The sequence below is a fragment of the Alligator mississippiensis genome, chromosome 1 (genome assembly GCF_030867095.1).
Source record: "Alligator mississippiensis isolate rAllMis1 chromosome 1, rAllMis1, whole genome shotgun sequence".
NCBI lineage: Eukaryota > Metazoa > Chordata > Crocodylia > Alligatoridae > Alligator > Alligator mississippiensis.
In genome coordinates, this window is record NC_081824.1 from 62,807,198 (window position 1) to 62,829,709 (window position 22,512).

The 22,512-nt window shown below is 39.9% G+C and overlaps 1 protein-coding gene across 42 annotated transcripts in view; it reads left to right on the top strand.

Moving 5' to 3' along the window:
- The window catches only part of RIMS1 (regulating synaptic membrane exocytosis 1), a 574,877-nt gene that overhangs the window by 522,920 nt on the left and 29,445 nt on the right, over positions 1-22,512 (top strand). The window contains exon 1 of one of the 42 annotated variants that reach the window (XM_019496599.2): positions 20,110-20,316. The exons of the other annotated variants lie outside the window; for them this stretch is intronic. The gene's annotated coding sequence lies outside the window, so the exon portion shown is untranslated. Of the gene's footprint in view, positions 1-20,109; positions 20,317-22,512 lie in introns of those variants that run through there. 42 annotated transcript variants of the gene reach the window in all.

A 22,512-nucleotide genomic window follows, 5' to 3' on the forward strand; every position in this document is an offset into this window, starting at 1 on the left:
TTCCACAATATTTCCTTCCTTCCCTCAGCTAACATTTAGCTTTCTGTGTAATACTGCTTTCTTCTTCTGGTGGTTTTTCATTTTCACAAACATATCTACTTCAGAAAACTGAACTAAATCTCTGAAGTGGCTTTCCATTTTCACAAACAGCATAAAAGAATGGGAAAGAAGAATGACATTGATATGGAATTTCTTTTTTCAGGCAATGTAATAAAAATTACTACAAGTGTATGTGTGTAGTACACTAGAGGAGATGATTAGTGTTAGGCTGTAAATCTGCAGAATATTTGCTGGAAGCAACAAAAACTTCGTGCAAATGCTACATTAACTCGTATGCTTCTGTAGGAAGAGGAAGATCACCACAATCAGAGAAATAATGCTGAAAAACATCTCTTTATTTCTGTAAGAACTCTTTGTTCTAATGATGATTCTGAATTCTTTGAAACTATTGAGTGAATGTAAGCATGTTCTTCTTTATTTACTGTTGCCGTCTAGCTGAGGAATTCACTACTGTTAATAGAAACACAATTCAGTTCCAGTTACTCATCTTCCGAAAGATTTCCTAATAAGGGCTAGTGTTTTTAAACAAAGTTCACCCCGCTTTGTTGAATTAGTGTTACTTGTGCTTCTCTTTCTTTTTCCTGGAGTATAAATTTTGAGTGTGACTGTTGTTTTGTAATTGGTTGACTAGCAGTCAAAAGTACTTATATACTCTTCTGTTTATTAACATTTCCTACCCTTCCCTTCTCCCCTGAATTTTTTGACACCCAGATTCCTACAGTAAATGAACTCCAGCCACTGTCAATATGCCTATTACCAAGTTATAATTAGTGTGTTTTATAATTTGTGCATGCTCAATTTCAAACTTAAATTACAGTATAGCCAATGCCCTTCAGTGGAAGTGGGGTATTGCCATGTGGCAAAAGCTGGTGTACAAGTAGCTACTGTGGAATAGCTAACACATTGCAATTTGATGCCCTTGTTTACCTTCTGGTAAGTAATTTGTATGCCCATGCCCTATAAGTTTGTATACATATACAAAGAAACATAACTCAAAATATTTAAAATACAGTTGTTCCTATTATGATTCTGTTTCATTGTAAAAGCAGTAAAAATTAAATGGCTATATAAAATTAAATCTGGTATCAGATTAGCTTAATGAAAATCTTTGCTGTATTTTCATTCAGTTTTATTTAACTAGAAATATAATTTGCTTGCTTATCTCATCAGTGAACTCCATTTATGCTTAGTACCCAAATCTCACCAAATATAAAAACCTATCCTGGGATAATAAGCTGTGGAACAAGATGGATACCAAAATCCTATCAGTAGGAAGAAAGGTTAATATCATATTTAAATTGGGACTTTTTAAGCAGGTGACTAAACTAAGACAGCAGTTTATTCTTAAACTTGAATTTTACAACTTTCATATCCTGATCGTATCTTGATCCTGCCTACAGTGGCTATATCTACATGTTCAATTAATGCAAGACTAAATTCTTGTCCTGTTTGAGCTGGATTCAGTTGCTGTTGGGTGCAGCATCTACACATGTACCCAGGCCAACAGTAGTTTGAGCTGGAGCAGAGCAGCCCTGGGTGGCAGCAGGCTCTGGGCCCAGCCCTGGCCTTTGGGTGATGGCATCAGATTGGCTAGCTAGGGCATGAGGGCATGAGGGTGCAGAACCTGCTTAACTGTGTGGCTAGATAGCAGGCAACCCCCACACTTCAGCACCCTCATGGTCCAGCCAGCCCGTCACCATCTCCACATGCATTTCATTGCAGTTAATGATTCTGCCATAAGACATTACCATCTGTGACAGCACTCTCTTATGGTGAAGTTAATTTACTGTGCCTTAATACCAACATACATGTAGACTGTGGAGCTAATTAATCAACTCCGCAGTAAAGTGCACGTGTAGATTCACCCAGTGGGCATGTATACATATGATATTATGCCACCTGAATAAACTATGGAGCTTATTGCTCTGAAGTTCATTGCTCCCGGGTGTACCATTTGAGTGTGTCTGGGAGCAATTGACTATAGCTGGTAGCCATGAACAATAGCCAGTCTGTACTCTTGATATTGTTTGGAAGAGGGAGAAGTGCCAGGGAGTAGCAGTCTAATAAAAAGTGGGGGTGTGCAAAGCTTCAATTGCCAATTTGATTCAGAAAAGATTTGGCCTGATTCGGAGGCCGAATCACCAAATTAGAATCGAATTGGGAGACCAAAAAACCTCCATCCAAATTGATTCGGAAAAAGATTTGGAAGGCAGTCTTTCAGGGGAGTGGAAACTGAGAAGAGGGAGGGGGAGCAGAGGGGGAAAGACTGACATCTGTAGCTGGTCAGTGGCTGTGATATTTCCCTGAGTCCCCTTCCAGTCACGGTGCTCTGGGAGAGGGATGTAGAAACAGCACGTAAGCCTCTGTCTGCAGCCTTTCTGTCTCTTTGTGAGCTGTTTCTGCCTGAGCACTGGGAAGGCCCCCTGTTACAGGCTACCACCCTATTGTTTTCATCCTGCTGTGCCTTAACACACACACAGTCACGTCATGAGTTCTGCTTGTCAGCAGCCTGAGGTGCAGTTTCCCAGAAACCCCTGCAAATATCTCCTTGACACTTGGCAGGCTTCATGGCCTCATAAGGGGCTACCATGCCTGCTGTTTTCATCCCGCTGCGCCTTACACACACAAAGTCACACGTCACGAATTTTGTTTTTAACAGGTTGAGGTACGGTTTCCCAGAAACCCCTGCACCTATCTCCTTGAAACTTGGCAGGCCTCATGCCCTCAGAAAGGGCTACTATTCCTATTTTTATCCAAATCTGCCTAAAAAGGACAAAGTTGAAGGTATTTCAATGATTCCCTATTGTAGTTTATGGCAGAATCAGCACCGACCTTCTGAAGCCAATTTGGCCAAATCGATTCAGGACAGTGATCCAAATCTCCAACTTTAGTCACTATCCTCCAAATCAGCCAAATGCAAATTGAATACTGCCCTATTTGCACAGGTCTAATGAAAAGCATGTGACAATGGGATTTTTTGTTCCCTGTGGTAAAGTTTTACATATGGGGAAGACTTTGTTGTGGGAGAGGGGCTTGGAGCTATCCATCAAATGAATAAGTAACCATTTGGGTGATTCTTCTCATAGCAGCTCCAAAATGGAACAGAAGAAAACTACATACACCCTAAAAGTTACTAATTCAGAACTTCTTTGCATACAAAGCTATTTGATTTCCTCCAACCAAAGTGATACACGAAGATGGGAAATTAAGAGAATTGATTAAATTCACCTAAGATAACCAGGACAGTCAAAAAGCAAAATTCAGATCACCTTAGTACCATTTCACAACCTTAAATCCAGGATTAAATCTACACTTTAAGTTTAAATCGTTCTTATTAGAAGTAAGGACTGACCTAATCTGGCTATCTGCATATGAACCAAGTATTTTTATCTTTGTACTAAGCATGTACAATTTCCTTACAGGGAAATTGCCACACTGTCTGATGCAAGTGAGAGTTAATTCAAATACTTCTATTTTTCCTGCATTTCCATTTAGATCATTTCCCCTTTTTTCCTTCTATGCACATATTGATATTTCAAGAAATACCATTAAGTGTTTAAATTATTCTTGAAATAATTTTAGCTACTTTATTTAATAAGCTACAATTTTTTGCACCTGCTAAATAATATTCTTTAGAATGCTTGAAGAAAGCAAACAAAACAAGTGATTGAGCTTATACTTATTTTCTAATAGCAGTGTAAGATGCAAAGTAAACATCTCATTTCATTAAAACTTATAAATAATTTAGCATCTTGTTCCAATAGATAGAAATGAAAATTTCTGATTAGATCATCAAGCTCAATTCCAATATTAGGTCAGTATTCATTTCCCATGATTGACAAGGGACATACCCATTTATTAACCCAGGTTATCACCATCAAATAATTTACATACATACACATAAGCACACTGATGTGAGCACTTAAGTTATCTGAGTTTTGCTTGTTGGATGCTTCCATACTTCCCAGATAACTTAAGTAAGTGCTCACAGCTGCTCTGGCTGCTATGTATCGAGTTTGGGAAACCCTACTTTTAATTTAAATGGTGTTTTTACAATATTAGTGTTTAATGCTTTTGAATATTCTATATAAGGATTTACATATTTAGGAAAAACCTGAATGTATCTCAGGACTTGTAGTTTTGGTGTGTTCTTACTTCCCTTACAGCATAATTTGCTACACTGGCAGGGTGCCTTTTGTACAAAAGGGTTCCAAACAAATACTCATAGACATCTTTGTGCTAAACTATCTACCATACTTTGCATTTGCATCTGTTTTTTTCAAGGAGAACCTACTACTGTTGTGATTAGTTTTGCTTTCAACTCATTGTGTGCGGATCTATTTATAGCTCTTCTGTTTGAATACAGATTTGACAGCACTGTGTCCTCTTCCTCTGAACCTTCAGCGAGACTGAAGCAATGCATTAGATACAGATGTGGCCAGGATTTGTGTTTGAAAATAGATACACTTCGCCATCACTCTCCCTCAGCAGGCTACTCTGTTCTTTGAATGCTGTCTCCTTCCTGGGACCAGGGTTGCAGGAGAGGTTTACCTGGCAATCCACTCAGCCCTCTTCATTCTTTCTCTAAATTCACTGTAACATTAGAAAGACATTCAAGCAGACAGTCTAAAAACAAACTGTGAAGGTAAATGCACAATACAGTGAGCTTATTCCATTTATGTACTAATGGCACTCCTATTACAGCCTTAATATTTGTTGGAATGAGGAGAAGGATCAGAGAAACCATCCTGGAAAACTTATCTTAGTGTGTAAATCTTGGTTCCCATTTGCCTATAAACATACATCTTAACTCTCTTTCGGGGTGGGGGGGAGGTATATCCTGCCTCACTGTAGTAGCTGAGTATCTCACTATCATTTAGTAGATTTTACCATGAGAACCCCTCTTTGAGAAACGGCAGTACCATTCTCATTTTTTTCATTGGGAAAATTAAGGGTGTGTTAAGTGAATTGCCCAAGCTCTTACAGGGAATTTATGGCTAAGCCAGGAACTGAAGCCTATTCTCCCTGTCCTGTGTCCTTACCAGAAGGCTATAATTTTTGTTTTAATAGCACAGAGGAGCCTTAAGCACAAGATTGTCTTCCCTGTGCAGAAAAAATCTCTGTTAGTTAAAGTGTCAGCTTCCACCCATCCCTGCTCCCCTGAATGAAGAACAGAGGAGTCTATTGCATCTATCACTCTGCAAACATTTAAAAGAAAAGTTGGCAATGGGCAACATTTATCTACTATTCTGTAACTTAAACCAAAGGGCAGCTTTGAAACAGGAACCAGTAATGGGCTCCCATAGGGTACCCCTCTCCACTACATGCCGTCAAAGATTATAATGTATTTTTATAATTTATGTCACAGTACAAAAGGAGGAGAAGGAGGAAGAAGAAAGATGTTGTTGTACAAGGTCTTTACTTTCAACCTTCTGAATTGGCTTTCTTTGTTGTTTCTTATAGATGACCTCATTCAGTGAGGCATGAGCTTCCCTAGGCTACATCGTGTTTCATCAGTTGCTGTAAATGGATCTGGAGAGAGCAAGTGTACTAAATAGAATGGAGTAATGTCATTTAAATACAAAGGATAGGGAAAGGAGAAGGAAAGCAGGGGCACTGCTGAGAGAAGTGAAGGTGAATTGGAAAGATCAAGGGGGGTAAACAAAGCAGTTAACCCACTGAAGGACATGGGTGTTATGAGAGTTAGCTCAGGTAATTGGATAAGAATCCAGACTCTCTTTTAAGACAGTACTTAACACAATTCAATCAATGGATGATTTGTTGTTCTGCAGTGAGTAAGGCAGGGTGGCCTCTTAGAGAGTAACAGGTTCAGAGGTATTTCAGGCAAGGGACAGACATTCAAAAAGCCTGAAACTGAATTGATTCAATCTTTGCAGGTTAGTCTAATGTGGCTAGGCTAAATCACTTAATAACTGTCCAGACATCCCCCTGGACTGAAGAAATGCAAGCACATGCCTGCAATGGCTCAAGTTAGAAGCTGGGGGAGTGCTAGAGCAGCCCTCCCTTCCCTTCCATGGGGCTGAACTGAGGAGAGTGTGGTGAGGCCCTGGCAGGACACTGTGATTAGGGAGGGCCCCACCCCTCCTTGATAATATTATCAGCTCTGCTATCATTTAGCACCCCATCAGAAAACAAAGCCTCACTCATTAGTTTAAGCTCATCTTAAACAGCTTTTTCAAAGGGAAGAATGCAGGGACATTGCCAGATGAGCTGTTGATTAGCTCCAAAAAGCCCTAAGCAGCCACTGTCCTACCTGTCTTATACAGCATTAGCTAACATACCACATACTGGCTACAGTCTGTGCTGTGGGACAGAGGAGGAAGGGATCTCTGCTTAAGCAGTGAGTGGGGTGGGGGTGGGGCAGGGCAGGGAGGTATTGGAAAGCCAGGCAGACCGTGTTGTGCCTGCAAGTCTCTGCTGGAGCTCCAGCCAGGGAGCAGAAGGGAGGGTCCAGCTCTGCTGTGGAGCAGAGAGCCCCATCCAGCCCATAGAGCATGCTGGGATGCTAGGGGACTGTGATTTCACTTAAACCAGCAAGGGGTGTGGGGCAGATATTGCATAAACCAGTTTGACCCAAATCAGACAGACATTTTTACCCAAATCAGTTAAGTCTCATACTACATTCAACCAGGTTTACCTCAAACCAGTTTCAGCCATTTTTAAACTGTTTTTTGTGCACTGAATGTCTGTTCTGTTACAAGTTTAAGCCGGTTTCTGGTCATTTAAACCAGTTTATGTGTAATGTCTGTCCCTAGCCTTATAGGCAACAGACTATTTTGTGACATATTATCTGAAGAGAAACCCAAGTGGTGCTGGATCATAAAGGAATGGACCTATGGTAACTTTTACTAGGTCTGAAATGCCCCAAATTTTTTAATGTATACTATTATTGATTCTGCCCTCTTTAAGGCAATATCATTTGTGACACTATAAATGTGGAAGGATATAAACCAGTTTGCACAATTTTTTTTCCAGCAATGTTTTTAATGGTTAATATTTTTTTTAAGTCTTTTCACATCATAGATGCATTTTAGATTTTTTTAATGATTATTAAACAGGGACAGAGCCTATAATTTTATTATAATTGTTGTTATTATCTACTTTGGGGAGAGGTGTGGTCTGGGCTTGCAGCCAAAATCCTTCTGTTCTATTTCCAGCTCATAACACTAACTCCCTCTGTTAGGAAGACTGTAATCAAAGTTGCATGAGAACCCATCCTACAATGGCACACACTTCATTTCTTTCCAAGAAGAGACTGGACCCACTGGGAGCCAGGGTGCCTACTGCATTTTAAGACATTGGAAAGGATTGTGGCAGAGACCCAGGCCCCATATTCCCACATTGTGCATATTCACCTTCCCTAGCAAGAGTTAGACAAGTATTGTGACTCAGGAGAGCTCCTGCTTCTCTCTGCTTCCAGCCAGTTCTCTTAGCTGGTGGATGCAGGCTCTGGCTCCTTCACAAAACCTTTTCACAAAGGCTGGTACTGGTGGTGGCATCGGCCCTGTATAATCCTTTATTTTTCTTTGGGCAAAAGCTCCTTTTGTGTCTGAATCTTGCAAAATTGGAACAGCAGGGAGGAAAATCTGGTGTTTTCTTTCCTTTCCTCACACACATGCACACAAAGGTGAGCAAAATATTTTGGCATTTACTGTGCGATGTATTTGTCCCTGAATGACCTTTCAGAATACTGGGCTAAGCAAAACAGATGTTTTCATGATGTAACCAGGCTCTGAATACTTCTTCATTCTTTTTTACAGTAATGAATTTGCCTCTGTTTCAATAGGGAATTTTTTTCGTTGTCTATGATATTCTTAAAGTTTCTGGTAATTATTTTATGAGGAAAGATGTTATATCAGGTCTTCTATCCTTTCTTTGCTAAGTAGTGCTTTACCTTACAAGTCATGCAACTCATTTCACTAGGCCTACTCATGAAGTAAAGTGGCAGTAAGAGTACCAACAGTAATAGTCAGTTCTCCAAGCTTCATCTCTTTAATGCAAAACATTTACATTAATATATAACAGTAATAAGGTATGTATATACATGTATTATATGGTCTGTTGTTTGGACTCTGGAAGCTTTTAAACTAATCTTGGGATAGTGGGTGGAGAAGACTGATGGAATAAGAAGCATTTGATTTATTGGTCCTGTAATTTAAATCTGTCTAAAAAATTACAGAAAACCTTTTTCTAATGGTTGCACTTTGTCTTGTATTGAATGTGTTAGCAATTTGGTTTCAGCTTCTCATCAGAACTATACTGCTTATTTGGTAGAAATCATACAGTCCAACCATGGACCCAAATGAATGTGCAGACTCAGCTAATATTTAACATTTATAATCTTGTTGTAACTTTGTCTATGGAATGTCTATCAACTCTTTTGTAATAACCTATCTTTAAGGAGCTTTACATAAATTGTCATTAATTAAGTGGGGAATCTTACAGTAGTATTTTTCTGTAGTTTTTGGCTTATGCTAATTTAGATAATTTTAAAATGCCTTATGCTTTAAAACTTTACTGTTTATTTGATGATGATAACCAAAATGTGAGATATTAATTATAATGCAGCATTAGCAACAATATTTTTTAATTCTAGAAGCTGGGTATTGAGGTACCTTTCAGCCTAGTTTTTTAAAACAGTACCTGAGAGAGCTTTAAGCTAACATTGCTTTAGCACTGGTAGTATGCTTGGTTTGCCAATACCATACACAAAATAAAGTTATCTGGTTTAAGGTTGCTATAGGAACTTGAAATTTTGCATTTATTGACATGTAAATGTGAACTCAGCATTAATAATACATTCATGTTTATTTTAGTACATACCGTTTTATTAAAATAAGGGGGGAAAGAGGCAAAACGAACATCACTGAAGAAGATAGATTAAGGGGTTTCAGAATAACCTCCTTGTTATAATTAATAACTTATTGTTATAAATCTGACCTAAAGAATTTCAGAGCCAAAATGAAGGATTAGGACATGGATACACAGTACTAAAGTTCCACTAGACACTAGTTTATTTGGTTACAAGCTAATTAAAGCCATGCTAAGCAATTATACACAGTTTTGAAATACTGCAAAATGATTACAGAATGGAGAAGTATGGAAGCTGTTGTGATGGAACAGAAGCTGTCCAGGATTTGTCTAATGTACAATGGAGGCAGTTGAGATGTGCATCATTTAGGATTTTATTGTGGTGTGTGAGAGGTTTTGTGTGCCCACCTTTTATTTCTCTTCCATGCCATTCACAAGCAGCTCAGATAACTAACTATAGAAGGTAACAATTCAAAAACAAGGTTAAGTACCTGAAGGACAAGTTGAGCAAGTTGCACAATTAAAAAACCAGCATGAATCTACAAGGAAAGACAGAGTTCATCTATAAATGGTAAATAGTGTTTCTCTACAAAGGTAAAGCAGTGTTCATCTGCAAAGGGTAAACATTTGAATAACAGACTGTTATTTATGGGTCATAGCACTGTTACCAGTCTTGTCACTAAGATCAGCTGTAAGGCACCTTGCACATGCCCCCTTTCAGGATCTATCTAACACTATGTGGTGAATGACTAGTCGCAACAAGAACAAGGAGTAATACCATTTTTAAGTGGAAGATTTGTATCTACTGGCTTCTTACTGTTGTCCGTCACTGCCTGTGTCTACATTTACAAAACTCCTGTGGCCAGGGGCATATCTAGAAGGAGTCCAGTAGAGCAAGTGCACCCCCCTTTTGGACAATGAGATGGAAGCAGCTGCCAGGGACTATTTTTAAGTCCCCAAACAGGTAAGGATCCTATCTCCCTCTGTCCCCCTGCCTCCCAGCCCTGCCATTCTTGGCACCCCATCCCTTCTGCTCCATCCTCAACAGCATTTCTCACTCTCTCCCATTTACCCCCTATCCCACATACTATTGCTGCTGACACTGTCCTCAACATCCCCAAATAAGAGGAGCAGGGCTGCAGAGCTGCTTCTGCCCCACTCCACCCAGGCTCAGCAGGGGACAGCAGCAGGAGGTTCTTCCTCCCTGCCTGATTCCCCAGGTGTTCCCTGACAGCCTGGGAGCAAGCACAGGGTAGTAAAACCCACCTGCTGAGCCAAGCTCTAGCAGCTCTGGAGCCTCTCCTGCCTGTGAAATGAATTGGGAGAGCTGTGGTTTGTGGAGGGAGGTGCTCCAGGGCCTCTGCAGCTGGGCTCAGTAGGGGACAGCAGTAGTGGCAGCAGTGGTGGCAGGCAGATTTGCCCATCCTGTACTAGTTCCCAGGCTGGCAGGGAACACTGGAAGGCACCAGAGAGGGAGGAGAAACCTGCTCTGCTGGTGCTGTTGTCCCCTGCTGAGCACAACTGGATTTGGGCATGAGCAGCCCCCCATCATATGGGGACTACAGCAGCAGCAGGTGGGGAGGAAGGTGAATGGGAGGGGAGAGGACATTCTGGTGAGGATGGAAGGTAAGGAATGGTTGCCAAGAGCTGGTGAGGGGGTAGGAAGATGCGATTCTTACATTTAGGGTGCGTCTACACATGGCCATATTGCACCTTTGTTACTGTGCCATCACTTAGTACATCCTTTTGGAAGTACTAAAAGATGGCACAGTAACAGTCTGTACTGCACAGTGCTGGCTGTGCATGGTTATTTTTGGGTGCTATGTTGCCATAGCAACATGCTATAACAAAGGAATGCATTGCTAAAGCGATGTAGTGGTAGCATCATGGATTTTGCCAACAGACACTACAGCATCATAGCATAGTGTAGACGCAACCTTAGGTTCTTTAAAAAAGTCCCCACTGCTGCTCCTTCATATGGTCTGCCTGCCTGAAATGGAAGGCTGAGAGCAGGTGTGCAGCTACCCTTGCAGCACCAGTTGCTAGTCCAACCACCTACATCACAAAATCTTAGATCTTCCTGTGCCTGTGGTATAGGGGAGGTTTGTTCTCAGTGTTTTACAACTGCCCATGAAGTTGTGACACTGCTGGGAAAAGAACCCACAGACAGAAAATGTACTTCACATCATGCCACAGTAACGTAAGGAAGATATAGGCACAGTGAGGTAGTTGCAGGATATTCAAAGATTACTTTGATTTTTTTATCGTTGGGGGGGCAGGTCTTATGATAAAGTAGAAGGAAATAGAAAATGAATGGCAGGAAAAGAGTTATTGGGAGGATTTGGGGATCAATGCCGTATGCCAGGGAGACTTCAGGGTTTTAGGACCAGATACAACTGTTATGTTAAAGAAATGAGATCTTCTCAGACTGTTTTTCTGCTTGCAAAATGAAGTTTTGTTTCCTTTCTTGGTTTGCTTAACAACATTTTTGGCAACCATATTACAATCTTAATTGTAGCAGTTACTACCAGCAATCATGTACAGTAGATGTAAATATGTAAATTTGGATCTGATTGTGTACTGAAATACACTTGAGATGTTCTTAACTAGTACTTTTTTCCACAGTATAACCTATTTAAGCATTTCAGAGCTCAGTAATAATACTGATAATAATACTGTGCTCTTATTTAATGTTTTATATCTGTAGATTTCAAAGTACTTTACAACAGAGAAGGTAAGTAGTAATGCCCCCATTTTATTGATGGAAAATATGAGGTACAAGAAGTGACTTGCCAAAAGTCTTAGAGCCAGCAGCAAAGGAAAAATAGATCATGGACCTCCATGGTGTGTCTACATGAGACACTGACTGTGCAATAGCTGAATAACACACAGTAGCATGTCACAGCACTGACAGTCAGGGCCATCCCTGGGGGTGGGATGAATTGGGGTGACCGCCCCAGGCCCCGTATTTTGGGGGGCCCCGTGGAGCTGGGCTGAGTGTCCGTGGTGTCTCTGCACCACCACCACTGGCTTTGCGTCCGCATTCTCACTACCCTCCCCCCTCCACTGCTGCCACCAGCTTCTTCACATCCAAGGTGCGTGGGATCGGGGCAGGGACAGGACCCCACACAAGCTGATTTTCCCTGAACCCTGCTTGTGTTGACTCTGCCAACAGTGCTAATATGCTGCTGTGCAGTGTTATTAAGCTACTGCACAGTAGAGTTGCTTAGAAGATGTTTGCTGGCACTACTACACAGTAACTCCAGTTACTGTGCATTTATTTAGCATACAGTGCTATTGTACGTGATTATACAAGTACTAAATAAATGAGCAGTAACCACTGCACAGTAGCATCTCGTGTAGATGTGCCCCCTGTATCCCAAGTCCAAATGCTAATCATTTAAAACATCCCATTCTGAATATAGGCAGCAGGCTTTGGTTATGTAAAGCAGGATTGAGTCAAGAGTCCCCTTCTCAGCATCATACACCACTCTCTGTTTATCCTACACCACTCTCATGTGCATAGGCATTGTTCTTTGATGCTGTCACTAAGCTGCAGAGCTTCAATTTCTTCTAAAAAAGAGAAAAAATACAGAAAAGATTTTGGTACTTTTAAAATGTATACTTTATTGTGTATTTTTATCTTTCTATTACTCCCAAGTCCAGGATACACATAATTGGATCTTGAGAGTTTCATATTTTTTCTAACAGAGGTCTTAAAGTCTATTTTAAATTAAGCTTTTATAAAAGAAAATAGTACTTTGTATTCACTGTAAGTAAATCTTTATTTTAGATTGATGGCCAAAGGAAAATGGCTTCAATTTTCCTTTAAGAGTGGCAACTTTAATAAAATCAATTGTACATTTGAGCTAAAAATGGATGAGATAATTTGGATGTCTGGTATCTTCAAAGCTAGACATGATCAGCTATACTTACATTAAATTATACAAAATATGGAAAACATTCTCAGGGCTTTAATATTTGTGGGGTAGCACAAAGACCTATCTTACACTGAAATCTATAGTAAAACTTCTGTTGTCATAAAGAGGTGACCATCTACATAACATTACAAACACCAGAGGAATAAAAGTCTTCCTTCAGGGCATAAATTGTACTACTAGCCAGCTGGAGTTAGAAAAAACCCCTGTAGGCAAATTAAACTATCTGACTAGCATCCTTTTAAAATTCTACTTCCTAAAGTCTGTCTAATGTAATGCAATTTATGGATAAACTTTCTCCCTCAGGACTTAATTAGAGATTAATATGATTACAGATTGATTTAAACAGTTACTTCTTAAACCAACTCTTGCATATTCAACAAGTCAAACATAGACTCTGTTTTGGTTTTTTTCTTCCTTTTTTATTGTAAGCACAGTTATTTCATTTCAGGCATGAAGAAACTGCTTTGCTAGACCTTGCTCTGTTTCAATATTTGAGATTGAGCATATATGCAAGTAAATTGTGTCTCCTACTATTCTTTTTTATTAATTTATCAGTTAGTTTCCTGTTTGAAGTTTTGCCATTGACACTGTGAACAGTATGCTCTTGATTAAGGGGCAAATAGTATTCCTTTTAGGTATGACTTGGGATTTGTGTCTGTGCACACTTTATCATATCATCCTCTCAGAACTTCTATTTCGTTAGAGTTTATGTATCTTCTAGATATAGTTCCACTCCTCCACTTCCAAGTCTAATTTGTCTTTCCCATAGAATTTGTAGCAAAGAAATAGCATGTTCCATTTGACAGACAGAGAAGGTTATTCCATGAAGTTTCAAGAATGATTAGTATGTCAAGGCCCTGTTCTAATTTTTTCTCATATAGTGTTGCTTCTAAACATCTCACATTGTTTTCTAACCATCTTTAGCTTTCATTTTGCCCACATATTTATTTTTACTTAAATCCTTAAAATGAGGACTTGCTTCTTTTGAGGAATTCACTTGGTGATATGAGTCGCTGCCTGCAACGTATCTGTTATAACTGCTCTAAACTTTGCTGGAGGCTAATACTTTGGTGACACTGATATCCCTTCCATTTGACCTTTTACAGTTTGAACATGCTATAATAATGATGCTAATTATGAGTAATGAAGAAAGTTTTATTTCACATTTCCTTGAAAGAACAGTGTTCTTTGAAATATTTAGCATATTATATAGTTAATAAGAGATCAAACCATCTGTTTGACAGAATTGACCTTCAAACTGTTAGCTGTGGAAAAAATATCAAGCATCTCGGCATAATGCTTATATGAAAGGAAAGTATGCTTTATTGTTGTATTTTCTGTTTTTTGTCATTGAACGTGCATTAAATTAAATCCCTTGAAAGACGTAGCTCACCCAGTCATATTTTGGGTAACTATTCTCTGTGTCAAGAGACTTTAGCTGATTCAGATTAAAAATGCTATTAAAAACAAAGCTCTGTCCAGCCAACATTAAAGTTGGGACCATGGAAGCAAGGCTTGTTCATTATATTTTCATCTTGCACCCTTCTCCACTATGGCAAGCAACTGCACCCAGTTTCCTCTATGTCAGGTAAAAGAAATTCCAGGGCTCTTAATGTTTGGTTCAAACTGTGAGCACTTAGACGAGCTGGTACGTTCAGGTGATATTCACTTTTGTGTCTCCATTTATGTTGGTCTGTTTGATTTTCTTCTTTTTCCCCTTGTCCTAAATCCCAAACAACTTTTACATAAGCCAAGAACATAAACATTTATTTCAACCTACAGGGACAACTCTGTTAACTTTGTACTGTCTTCATAATGAGAGTATTGTATAGGTTTAAGAAGTATAAGTTAGGTAATTGTATGTACCTACACTGCATTTTAAAAGTACAACACAGGTAATTCATCTGAAGACTTTGAACCATTTTTAATTTACCGAGTCCTAGACTTCCTTAAGAAGAATGGCCAAAGCAGAATAAGCACTGTTTCATCTTGATTCAATAAAATTGTGCCCATGTGTGTACTGGTTTCAAAACTTGGTAAGTTGTTGCTGTTTGTCTCATCTATTTTAATTAGGATGACCATACTTCCTGGATTGGCTGGGACAGTCCCAGATTTCATGGGCCATCCTGGCTAGTTGGTGTAAATTGAAGCAAAAGTCCTGCATTCAGCTGCTGCAGGCAGAGGCTGCTGCCACCCGCAATGCCAGGCCTCGCTCCTGCTGAGCAGCAGCTGTGCAGGGAAGGGGTTGGCTGGGCTGGGCACTGCTCCTATGGGCAGGGTAGGCCAGGGAAGGGGCTGGTGCTTGGAGCTATGATGGCTGCTTGCTGCTGGCAGCTTCATGCCCTGCTACTGCTGCCTCTGCCAAGGCCCGGGCTGCTGCCAGCAGTGAGGGGGAGGGCCTGTTCCCATCTGGGTCCAGCCTTTGCGCACTGGGGGCTGAGTTGGATGAAACATGAGTAACCAGATGGAACTACAAACATAACATGAATTCATTTGAATGGCAAAAGGAAAGAGTGCTGCACGAGCTCCAGCAGTCTTCCCTTTCCATGCATACTAATCATAGCAATATTGTTGCTGCAGCAATTTATGATTAGCACTTTGCATATCCAACACAGTTAAATGGCACACTTTGCAGCTGAAAGGTTTCCTTGAATGCACATTTGAGATTGGAAATATTGAATGCAGACCCTGTAATTTCTTGACAGCATTATTTTTAAGCATCCATTTGGGATCTTCTCAGAATTATTTGTCTTTGATCCAGGTTTGCATGCAGTTTTTCACTATGAATAATATATAGTGTAACAGTTATATTACTTATGCCAGTGCAGTATTTATAAAATATGTGTGCAAGTGCTTATGATACTTAAAGTCATAATAAATAAAAATAATTATGACATGGCACCAGCAATGACCATCTTAAAGTGCAATATTCAGCAACATTGGGCATTTTTACATGTGTTCTGGGGTGAAGGGGGAAGGCACTTTAATTAAAGCGGCTCCAAGAGCCACTGTAATGAACGCGCCTGCAATATCACGTGTATTCAGTGTCCCACACTTCAAAATGGCAGTGGGGGCACTTTAACTAAAGCCCGTTTGATGACCTATAGTTAAAGCACTCCCGCCGCCATTTTGAAGTGTGGCGACACTGAATATACATGATGTAGAGGCTGCTGAAGCATGCTAATTAGCACACTCCAGCAGGCTCAATTAATTGTGTGTGATCTGACGCATGCTAATTTAGTATGCATTGGAGCAGATGTCCAGCTCATGTATAGGTGCCCATTACCTCTAACCAGTACCAGAATGCAAGTTTGCCTTAGATAAACTTTCCACCATAATCCTGATTTCAGAAGATCTTAGTTCAATCTGACTAGTGAAAGGAGGGTTTTACATCATAGGCCCATCTGCTGTCATTTCCCACTTTAAACTTCATTATAAGGTACCTAGTTGATCTCTAATGTTAGGAGATTAAGTGAGAAAAGGCAGTTTCTAATATAGCCACAACAAAGATCACTGAGAACGTTAGATTTATAAATGGAATACTGTATCACTGCAGCATTCAGAGAACACATTACTATTAAACAGGAATGCTTTTGTGCTTTCATAGCAGCTGAAGTGTCAGTATTATCTTCAGGAACAGTGGAGGGCAGGGTAGATTTGTACTGTATAGACTAATCAAAATAGATATCTAGCTACTACATATATTGGATATATATAGCCCTGGCAGGGTCAGAAGGAAAGAAGAGCACAGCCCTGGGGTGGGGTGAGGATTGGGCTCTGAACCCGTGCAGAAGTTTGCTGGATCATGTTAACCCATTCCTGGGTTAACCTTACTCAGGTGAACTAACTTTGATTGGGCCTGCCATTTTAGGCTCTATTTAACCCCCCTGAATATCTGCACATATGGGCATTTAGATTTATCTCTAACCCTAGTTAGGTCAATCTAAATATAATGTCTGTATATACTGTTCGTCTTTTGTTTTGTTTCTGTGTTCATGCTAAGGGCATGCCTGTTTTGTTGGCAACAGACAGATAGATCCAGAGAGGTGCAGTGACATGGATGCACACCCCTTTTCAGTCAGTTAAGCCACCACCCCTCTCACCACTGTCATTGTCTCCAGCCAACCCAAGAGCAGTGGTGGTTGGGAGCTCCAGAGCTGCTCCTGCCTAATCCACCTGGGCTCCAGGCAGAGCTGGGCTCAGCCAGGAACAGCAGCAACAGTGGGTAGGTCCCCCTGTGTTCCCTGCCTGCCTGGGAGTAGGCACAGGAAGGAAACCCACCCACTGCCACTGCTGTCTGGCTCCATGTGCAGCCTAGTGGCAGTGGCAAAGGAGCAGCTCTGGAGCCTCCCCCTCACTCTGCCCCTGGGATCATAAGGCCATCTGTCCACCCCAGTGTGCTGGCAGGAGGTTGGGTGCCATGGTACAGCAACCCCTGCAGCTCACATAGCTGTTCCTGCACTCCCTGCCACTTCCCCCTCCCCCCCCACTTTCCAAAATTCTGTATCCACCCATGTTTGGCAGCATAAATGTTTCATTCCTGTATTGGTATTGTACCGCCCTTTACAACACACTTTTTATTTTGAGGAGTGAGGATGCTGGTTTGTTTTGTCTTAAAGTGTTTAAATAAATAAAGAATCACAAAGTGCATGTTATGACCCTCTTTTGATGGTCTTTAATTAGGTAGTGATAAATTGGCTAAATTTGAGCACCTGGCGCCACATAAGATAACAACAAGGCAGGTTAATAAAAATACTGTGAGTATTGCAATGCTCGTGAAATGACTATGACCTGCACAAGAGTTGACCATATGTAATAAAAAATACCTTTTACAAATTTATACCTGGGCGTGACTAGAGAGCTAAGCTATCATGTGATTTTGAGCCTATTAGTTGTCCCTATAATTTTAAATGTTGTGCAGTGTTTGAGGTAAGAAATCCTGTCTATGATTGTTTATTGAAATGTAATTTATAAGATATTTTTCCCAGAACAATTTTAAGCTGTTCTTTCCCCTTTTAGAAGATTACCTCACACTCAAGCATGATCACCTGAACATACCATAAACTGTAAGGAAAACATGTAACGTCATATATGTTTTTATAAGTTCTGGAGTTTATTTTCATTTTTTTATTAGAATAATACTATAGATAAGAACATTTTCTTATCCCATTTGGCTTTTTTTTTTAACTTGTTTAATATTGGCTAGTTTCCTTTTTGGTTTGTGGAGGAAACTGACTAAATATATTTCATGTATTTATTTTTTTCCTCAAATCCACACCCTCAGTAGTGATTGCAACATTTTGGGAAGATTGGTTACAGGGAGTCACTTGGTTCCTCCATATTTTCCTTGTTAGAGGGCTCATCTACACGAGACACTACTCTGCAGTCTTTATTGTGCGTTTATTTAGTACTTGTGTTAGCAAGTACTAAATAAATGTGCAGTAACCAGAGTTACCGCGCACTAGTGCCAGCGAATGTCTTTTAGGTGATGCTGTTGTGCAGTAGCCTAATAATATGGCACAGTACTGTATTAGCACTGTTCATGCTGTGATGCGCTACTACACAGTATTTTGTGGCTACTGAGCAGTAAGCATCTTATGTAAACTCACCCAAAGTGGAGTATAATTGGTATATTATGGGACTGCTTAAATACCAACTCCTTTTTGAGTTTCTAAATAGAGTGATAGTTTTAATTAGACATTAACATTTTATATATTTAGGAGACAGAGGAACTTTTAGGATTTTAGTAATGCAGAATGTTTATATATTGGTTCCAAATTATTTTATAGTGAGTGTTTATTCTAAAGGAAGCAGTCACGCAAGCATCTTCTACAAGGTCAAATCTTTCCAAATGAAAAGGACCAGGTTGTATTACACCCGTTAAGGGTGTCATTGGGCTTTTAGACACTTAAGTGTAATCCATTCTGCTTGAATCCCTGAAAAACAGTTAATACAAATGGTGGGTGGGTCATCCTCATCACTGCTTTTTTGTTATTCTGTTTTAAGGGTAAGATTACAGTGTTTTGCAAAAGTAGATACATTGATGGATTTCAAGGAAGTTGACCAAGGTGCAATAAAATTGCACTTAAGTACCCAAGGTCCTGTGTAATGAAACGACAGGCATGCATGCAACTTTAAAGTGGGCCAAATGCTTTTGTACCGTTTTAATGGTGTCAGTGTTTGCACGCATCAGCAGTGTATTGTGCTTTGATTCCAGCCACTTCAGGAAATTTGGCGGCGTAATGCGCCTTAAATGACTTGGGGGCGCAGCAGCTTCTCTTAGGAGTTGTAGTTTGCTGTGCCTACAGCAGTAGAGCAAAGCACCAGGCTCCGTGCTGCTCTGCGGCTTTGCAGGAAGCCCTGCAGGTGGTCTGGCAGCAGCCCAGGAAAGCAGGCTTCACCCAAGAAAATTGGCAAACCTAATCTTTTATTTTTTTCCCCCTGGAGCCTGCCTGAGCTGTGTGGGTGCCTGGTGTTTCCCTCCTTGGCTGCGGCACCCCCAGGACCTCCTGAGGCGGGTGCCTGCGGGGGGGGGGGGGGGTGCCACCTGAGGGGGGGCCACTGCTGCTGCAGAGGGAAGCACCATTCCCCCCCTTACCCACTGCCCAGGGACCGGTTCACCTGCTGGCAGCACACCCACCCCTCCCCTCCACCAGAGAAGTAGGTAAGTCAGTGTGTGTACAACACAGGGGTTTAAAGGGTCCTAAATTGAAGTAGTGGTTTTAAAAACCTACCACTTCAATTTAGGGCCTCTGTTTTGTCTACCCACGTCCCAATTCTACTAAAAAGCCTAATAGGTGGTATAGATTCTGGGCTTCACTGTAAAAAAATTCAAATCAACTTAAGTCTCATTTCAAAATAGATATGTGTACTTAGAAGTCAATGGAAATTATGCTTCCAAGTACCTAAGTCACTTTTGAACATTGGAATTAGTCTTTGGAATCTCTGGCAGTTCGTTTTCTTTAATTCTGAAATATACTTTCCTAGGTTAGCATTCTTTAGACTCTAATTAGGATACAATTCCTGGATGATGAGTCCAAACTGAGAAATTCATTTCTAAGTTTGTTTTACCTTCCTTACCTACTTGAGAATAAGTAAATAAAAAGAAAATCAAACCAGCTGCCAAGAATATTTTGCGACCTTCACCACTAACATATCACTAGAACATACACAACAAACTGAACTTTTAAACATTCAGCAATATTTTGTGAAATATCAGTTGACATGTAGTTCAGTACTTATTCACTCCAAGGCCCCATAATGTAATCAGTTGTAAAAAGAACTTGTGACTGAAGCAATTTGATCATTCCTTACTGTGCTACAGTGCCGAGTGTTTTAAAAACAAAGGCTACAGAGGAAGCTCAGAGATTTTTCTACCCAGAAACAGTACAAGTTTCTTAAACAAGGGTGAAGCTTCTTTGGCTTTTAACTGTACGTTAAGGATTATAGTATAGCTGATGTTTAATTTTGTTTAAACCTAGAGGTAAGTCTGTTTTTTTGTACGTTTTTGTTGACTAGCTTGCATGTTAGTTTTCTTTGGCAGTATGTTTGTATATACCTATGATTTTCAAAGCTACAGTTGGTAAAAACCAAAAACGAATTTAGTCAGTTGAGCTGACTCTCTAAAAATATGTTTACTCAAACCATATTTTTAAAGAAAACCTAGTGTTGCACTGCAATTGTTGGACAGCAGTAGTAAATAAAACAAGAAGTCGAAATGGTCATAATTCAGATGGATAGATCTACTGAATAAAAGTTCTTTTGAGTAAGAAAAACAGAATACTATTGTATAAGTTATACATTTTTAAATCAGATAATAAATACTGTTACATTAGTGTTGTGGTATCAGTAGGAGATCTTACAGTTATAAAAAAAAGGCATCTAAAATGTCTTTCCTTTTTCACAAAACTTTTTTTCAGAAGCAGTTGTTTCTGTTACTGTATCAACTTCCAAGTTTGTCATGGCTTTGGACTTTTATTGTATGTGTACAGTATTTCACAGACATTGTTGTAAGAAATATTAAAATTAACTGCATATCATAGTACTCATGCTATCATTTTTATTTTCTGATATAAATGACACTTTCCAATGATTAAATGTATTCCAATGGCCAGCAATTATATTTCACACTCAAATCTACCCAGCATCTAGGGAAGACAGAATTTTAATGAGAACTAAGTATTAACATTCATGTAAATACTGTGTATTTTATTTGCATAGCTCCCTTCCTGTTCATTTTAAAGACAATCACAAGCAAACATACTGAAAAAGAAAGGGAATTGACATCATAAGCAAAGCCTTACAAAGTAAAACTGTTGGACATAAAACTAGGAGGTGGATTTCAAATCTCTTAAAATTCTTTGAGAAATAAGATGAATGCTGTACTTCATATGAAAATAAATATTCCTCTACTTTCCAATTCCTCCCTCCAGCATTCACTGGCAGCCAGCACCTCCTCTGATTGGCAAATGTCATTCCTGGACCATATGTCACATTTCTTCCAAGGACTGTCTGGCAAAGGATAAGATACACTCTATAGCCAGCCTTTAGTCTAAACATTTCTTCAACAGAGTGAAATCAGGTTCCATCAGTGCTGTCTCATTTTCCATTTTCCTACCTAACTTGCTCCTGATACACTCTATGAGACAACAGAATATGAGAGAAAATAGGTGTTTGAGGCTATTTTAAATGCTTATAGAGTACCTGACTGATATACAGTGTAGCTTATTAATTCTACCTAAAATGTAATTCTGTAATACTATATGAATACCATTGAAATAGGTGGTAAGATTAAAAGATTTGTACACTTTTGTATAGTATCAATTTTCCCTCTAATAGTCTGAGTTTGGTACAGAAACTTTATATATACATTTTTTGGACAATCAAAAAGTTGCATAGATTTTTTTCCTCTGATATACTTCATATTTAATTGCAAAGTAAAGTATTTTACAGGGTGTTTGCATGCATAAATGTGTAAGACCCAAATGTCTATAAAAGATATGTGGATGCATGCCTGGAAGAGGAATACTTCTCTAATTATATATATGACCAAGAAAATGGGTACCCTGCTATTTCCAATAACACAGGGATTGTTAGGCAAGTGGAGCACGAAACTCAGGAACTATCTAAGGTGGGAGGGTTGCCAGAATTGATCCAGGAGAGTGGGGAATGTCTCACTCTCATGTCCCTTACTCTACCTGCACCTCCTGGCCCCAGCCCTGTCCCCTCCCCTCCCCTCCCTTCCCTTCCCCCCGCTTCAGCAAGCAGCAGTGTTACAGGAGTGTCAGTGAGTGCAGGGCAATGGGAAATGCCCGGTAGAGCAGTGGCAAGGGGAAATGTCACCACAATATTTTTGGTACCAAAACCTGGATTTTTTTTTTTACCATTTGACATGGGTGTCTGTGTAAAAAACAAAAACAAAAACAAAAAAAAAATGACATCTCCCCCCAGCAGCAGCAAATTTCAGTTGCTACTCTTGTACTCTGCCTATTGCCATAGCCTCCAAAGCCAGAAAGTACAGGAAGGAAGGAAATGGAGGAGGACTGTAACAGATGCAGTCCTGGTCACTTATGCCTCTGGCTATTTCCTTGCCTAAGTAAAGTGTCTCCTATTATTCCAACAGTAAAAACTCACTACCAGCCATTCTCACCGCAGAATTGTCTCATTTTCACTGACAGTG